The 8,912-nt window shown below is 40.3% G+C and overlaps 1 non-coding gene across 1 annotated transcript; it reads right to left on the bottom strand.

The window, feature by feature from the left end:
* Positions 1-7,678: 7,678 nt before the first annotated feature.
* On the bottom strand, positions 7,679-7,785 carry LOC125997621 (U6 spliceosomal RNA). Its single transcript, XR_007491662.1, has one exon. It is a non-coding gene; the product is annotated as a U6 spliceosomal RNA (small nuclear RNA).
* Between the last annotated feature and the right edge of the window lie 1,127 nt (positions 7,786-8,912).

The following is an 8,912-nucleotide window of genomic DNA, read 5'->3' as shown; positions in this document are numbered from 1 at the left end:
CTAATCATTCACTAAATAAATAAATAATGTTGGTGTGCTTAGGTGTGACTCATGGCTCTGCACTTGGGAATCACTCCAACCTGTGCTCAAAGAACCATATGGGATTCTGGGAATTACACCCAGATAGACAACATGCAAGGAAAGTGATCTTTACTATCTCTCTGACCCACTTAATTTTTAATGGTTGCAACTTGCCCATCTTCTCGGCACTACTCTCCACTTAACAGCCATGGTTTCTTGAAAGCATGTATACCGGATCACATCTGCACACTCATGCAGAAAACATCAGTGGCTTCATACTTTTGTCGGTGAGAGCCAGGGGGTGGATCCTTGCATTAGCCCCCAATTCCAGAAAGATTGACCACTGCCTGTCTATCCATTCTTCCTCTTCCTTCTTTCCCCTCACTGGCAGTTACAAGATGAGTAGATAACCCCCCACCTCAGGCTGAAACATTTATGCCTGAATGTGGTACAGATTCGTTCTCTGAACCTTAATTCTTCTGTGACTGGCCTGTTCAAAGAGACCTCTGCAGTCAGTTGCCAGTTTCTTTCTGAAACTTTCTTCTTTGTACTCACCACTGTTGACTTGTTTGTGTTATCTTTCCCCCACTAGAAAGTCAAATTCTTGAGCATGGGGAATTAGTCCTTTTGGTTTGGCCCTGTTACCCCAGTGCCTAACAACTTTTGTGTCCAGAGATAGTGCTCACTATCACTGCTAGCAGGACAAGAGAGTAGTTATTGTTGAGCACACTGAAAAATGATAAAATTGTATATTTAGACACTGCAGGAGGTCTGCTAAGGAAATTACACAGGTTGTGGGGCCAGGCAGATGGCACAAGTGGTAGAGCACATCCCTAGCATGTGTTAAGCCTTGGTCACTTCCACAGGACTGCCTGGTTCCAAGGCTGTCTGTGACCTGTACAAAAATAAAAGATGAAATGACTTCCTATTGAGAAATAGTTTATGGAAAGAATACTCAAACCTAATTTGTAATTTTAAAAATACCTATTGTTGGGCCAGAGAGATTGCTCAGCAGTGCAATCTTGTCTTGCATGCGGCCAACTCAAGAGGAACCCGGTTTGATTCCCGGCATCCCGTATGGTTCCACGAGCCTTCCAGGAGCGATTTCTGAGCACAGAGCCAGGAGTAACTCATGGGCACCACCAGGTGTGACCAAAAAAACCCCCAAACAAATAAAAATCATATTGACAACCTTAGATGTTTAAAAAATACGATGTGAGGGATTTGCTTGTAGCTCAGTGGTAGAATGTGCCTCTTATGGGAAATTCTTGGTGCAAGCCCAGGCACAGCAGAAAACCGATGCCAGGATAGTTAAGAAAATGGAAAGTGTGGTGTGATGGGTGGGATGATTGATTTTATTTCCCTGCCTTTAACGGAAAAATCATATATAAAATCATCTATAAAAATTTCCCATGGCTATTCCACTTTCACTATATCTGTGACTAAATTAAGTCTAAATAAGTTCCTTAACAGTGTATGATCAGATGAATAATCAGGGCTTGGATAGATAGTGCTTAGAGAACGAAGAGACTGAATTCACTTCCTTTCTGGTTGCAGCTCTTGAAGAAATCAATGAGTCTAATCCATTCATACAGAGACTGAAATCTTTAAATCTGTGTAGACTACACCAAATTCCTGCACGCCAGATGAGAAACAACTCTATATGTTGTATACCTTGTACAACATTTCCATGTTGGAGAAGGAGAGACTTATTTTCTTCCAAAAGAAGGGGACCTGGGGAAGCACTAAGGCACTGGCTGGGGTGGAGGGTGAGAGCTACATCTCCTTCTGGGGTAGCCAGACCTATAAATGTTTAATGTTTAATGCCAATCAAATGCCTTTATTTTTTATTCTTATTTTAATAATGTATTTATTTAAACACTTATTAAAAACATGACTGTAGTTGGGTTTCAGTCACAAAAAGAGCACCCCCTCTTCACCAATGCAACATTCCCACCACCAATGCCCCCCATCTCCCTACTCCCATATGCCCTGCTTGTATACAAAACAGGTATTCTACTTCTCTCATTTATTAACATTGTTTTGGTAGTTGCTAGTGTATTATTTCTCTAACTACACTCACCCCTCATTGAGGTGAGCTTCATATCGTGAGTCATTCCTTCCAGCACTCATCTCTGGGAATTATTTCAAGATGTCTTTTATTTTTCTTATAACCCACAGATAAGCAGACTATTCTGTGTCTTTCTCACCCTCTATTTCACTCAGCATAATACTTTCCATGTCCATCATGCATAGGAAAATTTCACAACTTCATCTCTCCTCACGGCTGCATAATATTGCATGGTGTATATGTACCACAGTTTCTTTAACCATTCGTCTGTTGAAAGGCATCTTGGTTGTCTCCAGAGTCTAGCTATTGTAAATAGCACTGTGATGAATATAGGTGTGAGGAAGGGATTTTTGTATTGTATTCTTTTGTTCTGGGAATATATCGCTGGGAGTGCTATAGCTGGATCATATGGAAGTGCAATTTCCAGCTTTTTGAGGAATCTCCATATTGTTTTCCATAAGGGCTGGACTAGATGACATTCTCACCAGCAGTAAATGAGAGTTCCTTTCTCCCCACATCCTCGCCAGCACTTATTGTTCTTGTTCTTTGTGATGTGTGCCAGCCTTGTGGCGTGAGATGGTACCTCATGGTTGTTTTGATTTGTGTCTCTCTAATAGTTATGTGGAACATTTTTTCATATACCTTTTGGCATTCGTATTTCTTCTTTGAGAAATTGTCTTATCATTTCTTCTCTCCATTTTTGATGGATTAGATGTAACTAAAGACATGAAGAACCTATACAAAGTACAAAACCCTGCTTCAAGAAATAAAAGAGGACACAAAAAATGGAGACACATACCCTGCTCATGGATTGGCAGGATTAATATCCCCAAAGCATTGTACAGATTTAGTGCAATCCCTCTAAGGATATCTGTGGGTATCCCCTCCCCCAACTCATCTATCCCACCTGAATGATCAGAACTCCTCACACCTGGAATGGGCGGGTAGAGGAGTCTGCAGGAGGAAAGAGGGGATAAAGAGATTTAGAGAAAGGGAGGAGAGGCATCATCATCAGAGATACAGCATCAGACTCAGCAATTCAGTATCATCAAAGAAGCACTAGCAGCAGTATCACCAAAGGAAGTTAGTTAGCCTGGAAGCCAGTTAGGAAGCCTGGTCAAAGCAGCTGAAAGGAAGACAGAGGCTGAGAGAGCCCAGGAGGAGAAGAGAAGTAGCTGCTAGGAAAAGGCTTAGTATTAGAAGCCAGGTGAGGAGGTGTACATGGCAGTAGCGACTGTGAAATAAAGCTGGCTGACTCCTGATGCTTCATCTGACTGCTTTGTGAATCTCTCCGCCCTCATCCTGCCACCTTCAGACCTGCCAGACCATAGGGGCTGCGGGAGCTGAGTCGAGTCCAGTAAGACCTCACCATCCCCTTACCAACAATAGGACTCGTTGATTTATATGAAGACAATAGATATCCAGGACATTCTTCAAAGAAGTGAATCACACACTTCTGAAATTCATTTGGAGCAATAAACACCCACGAATAGCTAGAGCAACACTTGGTAAAAGGAGTATGGGAGGCATCACTTTCCCACTTTAACGTTCCCCAACATTAAACTGTATTACAAAGCTATAATCATTAAAACAGCATGATACTGGACTAAAGACAGACTCTCAGATCAGTGGAATAGACTTGATGATTTAGAGAATATTCTCCAGTTATACAATTAATTAATCTTTGATAAAGGAGCAAGAAATGCAAAATGGAGCAAAAAAAAAAAAGCCTCTTCAACAAGTGGTGTTGGGGCAACTGGTCAGCCGTTTGCAAAACAGTGAACTCAGACCTCCACAACGGTCAAATCCAAATGGATTAAGAACCTCAGGATCAGACCTGAAACCATAGGTATATTGAACAAAACATAGGTATAACACTCCATGACATCGAAATTAAAGGCATCTTCAAGGTGGAGACAGCACACTCCAAATAAGTTGAGGCACAGATAAACTGATGGGACTATATTAAGCTTAGAAGCTTCTGTATCTCAAAGGAAATAGTGCCTAAGATACAAAAACCACCCACAGAATGGTAGAAACTAGTCACCCAATACCCGTCAGACAATGGCTAATATAATATCTAAGATACACAGTTACTGACAGAACTTAACAATCAAATGCCTTTAAAGGCAATTACACCTGATGCATTTGTAGTCAACCTTCTTAGAAAAGCTGAAACACTCCAGCCACTGTGGCAAGCATATTTGCCAAAGCTTGTGCGACCTTTGCCCTCAGGAAATTTGTAAATTAAATGTTATGATGCGTGAATGTGTGTTTTTTGGGAGGCCACACCCGGTGACACTCAGGGGTTACTTCTGACTATGTACTCAGAAATTGCTCTTGGCTCGGGGGACCATATGGAATGCCTGTGGTCCATACTAGGCAAGCACGGGCAAGGCAGACGCCTTACTGCTTGTGCCACCACTGGCCGGAATTAGTGTTTTTTGAAGGAACACTGTTCAGGCGTCACACTTACAGAGGTGCTCAGGACTTGCTGCTGGTGGATTTAGGAAGAAAAACCAAGTCTCCAGCATGGAAAGAATGTCTCAAGCCTGTTGCACTATCTCTCAATACTTTCTGACTCATCTAGAAATAGGTGTCAGTCAAGTCATTCAAAATCACAGGTACACTGGTCTCCTGGATGAAAACTTTAGGGTTCCCTTCAGGGGTTGGGCCAGGCCCTCCCTACCAAATCTCCAGCAGCCACCATATCCATGGTCCAGCCTCAACACTTCAGGACTATTTTCTACAAAGACACCAACCAAACTGGTCAAAATTCCAGGTACACATGTTGAAACACTGGGGTCTTTTGGAGTGGGGAGGGCAGAACCCCCCCACCTACACCCACATCTTAAAGCTGCCACCATGTGTGGTCATATCCCAGTTCTAAAGATCCTGGGGTTCTTGGAGTGACACCTCCAAATTCTGCAATCTTGACAAAGCAGTTTGAGCTTTATTGAGCAAATTAGAAGGAAAAGCAGTATGAAGCCAACTATGCTTAATAAAAAACAACACAAGGGCCAGGTGGTTGTCCAAGGGGTAAGGGCATTGCCCACACTAGCCTAGGATGGACCACGGTTCAATTCTCCAACATTCTATATGGTCCCCCAAGCCAGGAGCAATTTCTGAGCGCATAGCCAGGAGTATCCCCTGAGCGTCACCAGGTGTGGCCCAAAAACCAAAAATAAACAAACAACACAGAAGCCTCAACTAGCAACAAACAGCTAAGTAAACCCTCAGACTGACTGAATGTCCCCATTGAAAAATAACAGTTTTCACCCATTTTCTTTTATGGAAGTGTTGTTTGATAATTCTATTAGCCAGTTGGTTGTAACAAGCAATGTAAAGTAAATTGTTTTAGACTGTGTGGGGCAGAAATCCAGAGATAATAGAGATGAAGTTTAGGAGGAACAGGCATCTGAGTTCCAGCAGAGTTCAGCAGCTTCCCCTTTCTGAGTGTGTAAGCTCAGCTCCAGGGAAGGCTCCAGGGAAGGCGAGCCGTCTGCAGATGAGCCACACACAGGATGAAATCAGACCGAAAATGGAGCACAGCACAGAAGACAGGCAGATAGGGGTGCTGGCATCTGCACTCTCCAAGCAAGTGAAAGCAGAGACTAACAGATGGGAATATATTAAACTGAGAAGCTTCCGCACCTCAAAAGAAATAGCGCCCAGGATACAAGAGCCCCCCACTGAGTGGGAGAAACTATTCACCCAATACCCATCAGGCAAGGGGCTAATCTCAAAATATACAAGGCACTGACAGAAATTTACAAGAATAAAACATCTAATCCCATCAAAAAATGGGGAGAATAAATGGACAGACACTTTGACAAAGAAGAAATGCAAATGGCCAAAAGACACATGAAAAAATGCTCCACATCACTAATCATCAGGGAGATGCAAATCAAAACAACTATGAGGTACCACCTCACACCTCAGAGATTGACACACATCACAAAGAATGAGAATAAACAATGTTGGCGGGGATGTGGAGAGAAAGGAACTCTTATCCACTGCTGGTGGGAATGCCATCTAGTTCAACCTTTATGGAAAGCAATATGGAGATTCCTCCAAAAACTGGAAATTGAGCTCCCATACGATCCAGCTATACCACTCCTAGGAATATACCCTAGGAACACAAAAATACAATACAAAAATCCCTTCCTTACACCTATATTCATTGCAGCACTATTTACCATAGCAAGACTCTGGAAACAGCCAAGATGCCCTTCAACAGATGAATGGCTAAAGAAACTGTGGTACATATACACAATGGAATATTATGCAGCTGTCAGGAGAGATGAAGTCATGAAATTTTCCTATACATGGATGTACATGGAATCTATTATGCTGAGTGAAATAAGTCAGAGAGAGAAAGAGAAAGACACAGAATGGTCTCACTCATCTATGGGTTTTAAGAAAAATGAAAGACATTCTTGCAATAATAACTTTCAGACACGAAAGAGAAAAGAGCTGGAAGTTACAGCTCACCTCATGAAGCTCACCACAAACAGAGATGAGTTTAGTTAGAGAAATAATTACGTTTTGAACTATCCTAATAATGAGAATGTATGAGGGAAATAGAAAGCCTGTCTAGAGTACAGGCAGGGGTTGAGTGGGGAGGAGGGAGATTTGGGACATTTGGTGATGGGAATGTTGCACTGGTGATGGGTGGTGTTCTTTACATGACTGAAACCCAAATACAATCATGTATGTAAAAAATTGTTTAAATAAAAAAAGATTATGAAAAAAAAGAAAGAAAAATTAACACTAGCTGGAGCGATAGCATGGAGGTAAAGCATTTGCCTTTCATGCAGAAAACGATGGTTTGCATCCCGGCATTCCATATGGTCCCCCGAGCCTAACAGGAGCGATTTCTGAGCATAGAGCCAGGAGTAACCCCTGAGCACTGCCGGGTGTGACACCAAAACCAAAAAAAAAAAAAAAAGAGAGAGAGAGAGAGAGAGAGAGAGAAGAAAAGAAAAATAAACACTATGTTCTTAAGAGAAGACCAAATGGGAAGATAAATTAACTCCAATAGAATAACTAGAGTGACCTATGTTTGGCAAGCTCAAAATAAAATATGGGTTTATTCATCTTGTTCGCCTCATAAATTGAGGGGGAAATAATGGAGGGTACCAAGACATAACAGTTGTATGAACATTGAGTAGAAATAAAAAATGATCAGACTTAAACACTAAATACAAAGCCAATGACAGCAGAATCGATACCCAATCTACAACCAGCTAGACACAGAGGGGACCACTTATGCTAGCAGCCTGGGGGACAAAGGAGGGGGATAAGGGATGCATGCTGGGAACAGGATGGAGGGAGGACAACACTAGTGGTGGGAATGCCCGATTCAATGTCCTAAATATGTACTAAAATATTACTGTGCAAGATTTGTAATTTACTTTGGTCAAAATAAATATTATTAAAAAATTAAAACATGAGTTTATTATACTTCCTATTGTCACTTCATTAATTTTTTGATTTCTCATCTAATTTATTCCAGTATCATTATTTTTATTTACATCGTTATTCCTTTCTCTCTGTAATTTCTTTCTTTTTTTTTTTTTTTTTAAAAATATGGAACGCTTCACGAATTTGCGTGTCATCCTTGCGCAGGGGCCATGCTAATCTTCTCTGTATCGTTCCAATTTTAGTATATGTGCTGCCGAAGCGAGCACGTCTCTCTCTGTAATTTCTAACCGTCTAAAAAGAGCTCATAAAAATAAGGTCAGGCATGGGCCATATCTGAGGACAGAGCCAAAAGTAGCCCTAGAGCACCACCTGGTGTGGCCCAAAAACAAAAACAAAAACAAAAAATCATGCCAGTGGCTCTTTATTATTTTTGTCAGAAACATGATTATTAGAAAATTCTTTATTAAGTTCCTTCTCAAGTCATTTCAAAATTTTTTTCTTCTTTGAAATATTCTTGCCAATATTTCTGCCTCACTAAACTTTTGACTGAACAATATGTACTAATGAAAGAGTATGTTCACAATGTATTATCCTTATCTCTGAAAGTTATTTTTTCCTGAAATATGTTACTTCTCTAACTTCTAAAGCTACACTTTGTTCTTTGCCTATTCACCTTTATATTAGTCTGTGCAGACAAACATTCATTTTTTTTATAAATTATGTGACTTTTACAACAGATTAATTCCTTTTTCTGAAAAATAAAAGTTCAAGACAAAGTTCTAGCGACCATGATGTCTACTGAGAGTTCTTATTTGTTTGAAAAAAAGTTGCTTTCTATTTGAACTCATATGATTTGTTTATTCATTTATTACTTGTTGTCTTTGTTATTGTTGTTTTGAGTCTGCAAACACATTATATTTCTTTTATTATAAAGACAAATTCTAATCTTATGATCTAATTTAATCTTGATTCTCTTCTTTAAAACCCTATATTCAAATAAGGCTGTTTTTGGAAGTAGGACAAATATGCACATTTGTGTGTTTATATATGTTGGGGAGAGAGAGAGAGAGTTCAGGTCATGAGTTTCCCCTCATTTTTGGAATCAAATTTCTCTGTCTTTTAAATTCTTTTCTCTGAATACTACTGTCACCTCCACTGTCAACTCTTATATTTTGCTGGGTTCTTATGACATTTCCATAAGTGGGCGGCAAAATGGTAAAATGACAAATGGCAAAATGGTGAGAGATGATTTACGTATATGGATCTCAGGAACTGTTAACGTTTGGGGACAAGGTTTGCATTCCCTTTCAACTTGAATTTAAAGAATGTAGAATGGCTGAATCATAAACTACTCAATAATTTAAAAGTGATTATTCAATCAGAATTATAAAGT

This window comes from Suncus etruscus, chromosome 19 (assembly GCF_024139225.1).
Source record: "Suncus etruscus isolate mSunEtr1 chromosome 19, mSunEtr1.pri.cur, whole genome shotgun sequence".
NCBI lineage: Eukaryota > Metazoa > Chordata > Mammalia > Eulipotyphla > Soricidae > Suncus > Suncus etruscus.
Note: the sequence above shows the minus strand (reverse complement) of the source record. Positions and strands in the feature narration are given on the sequence as shown.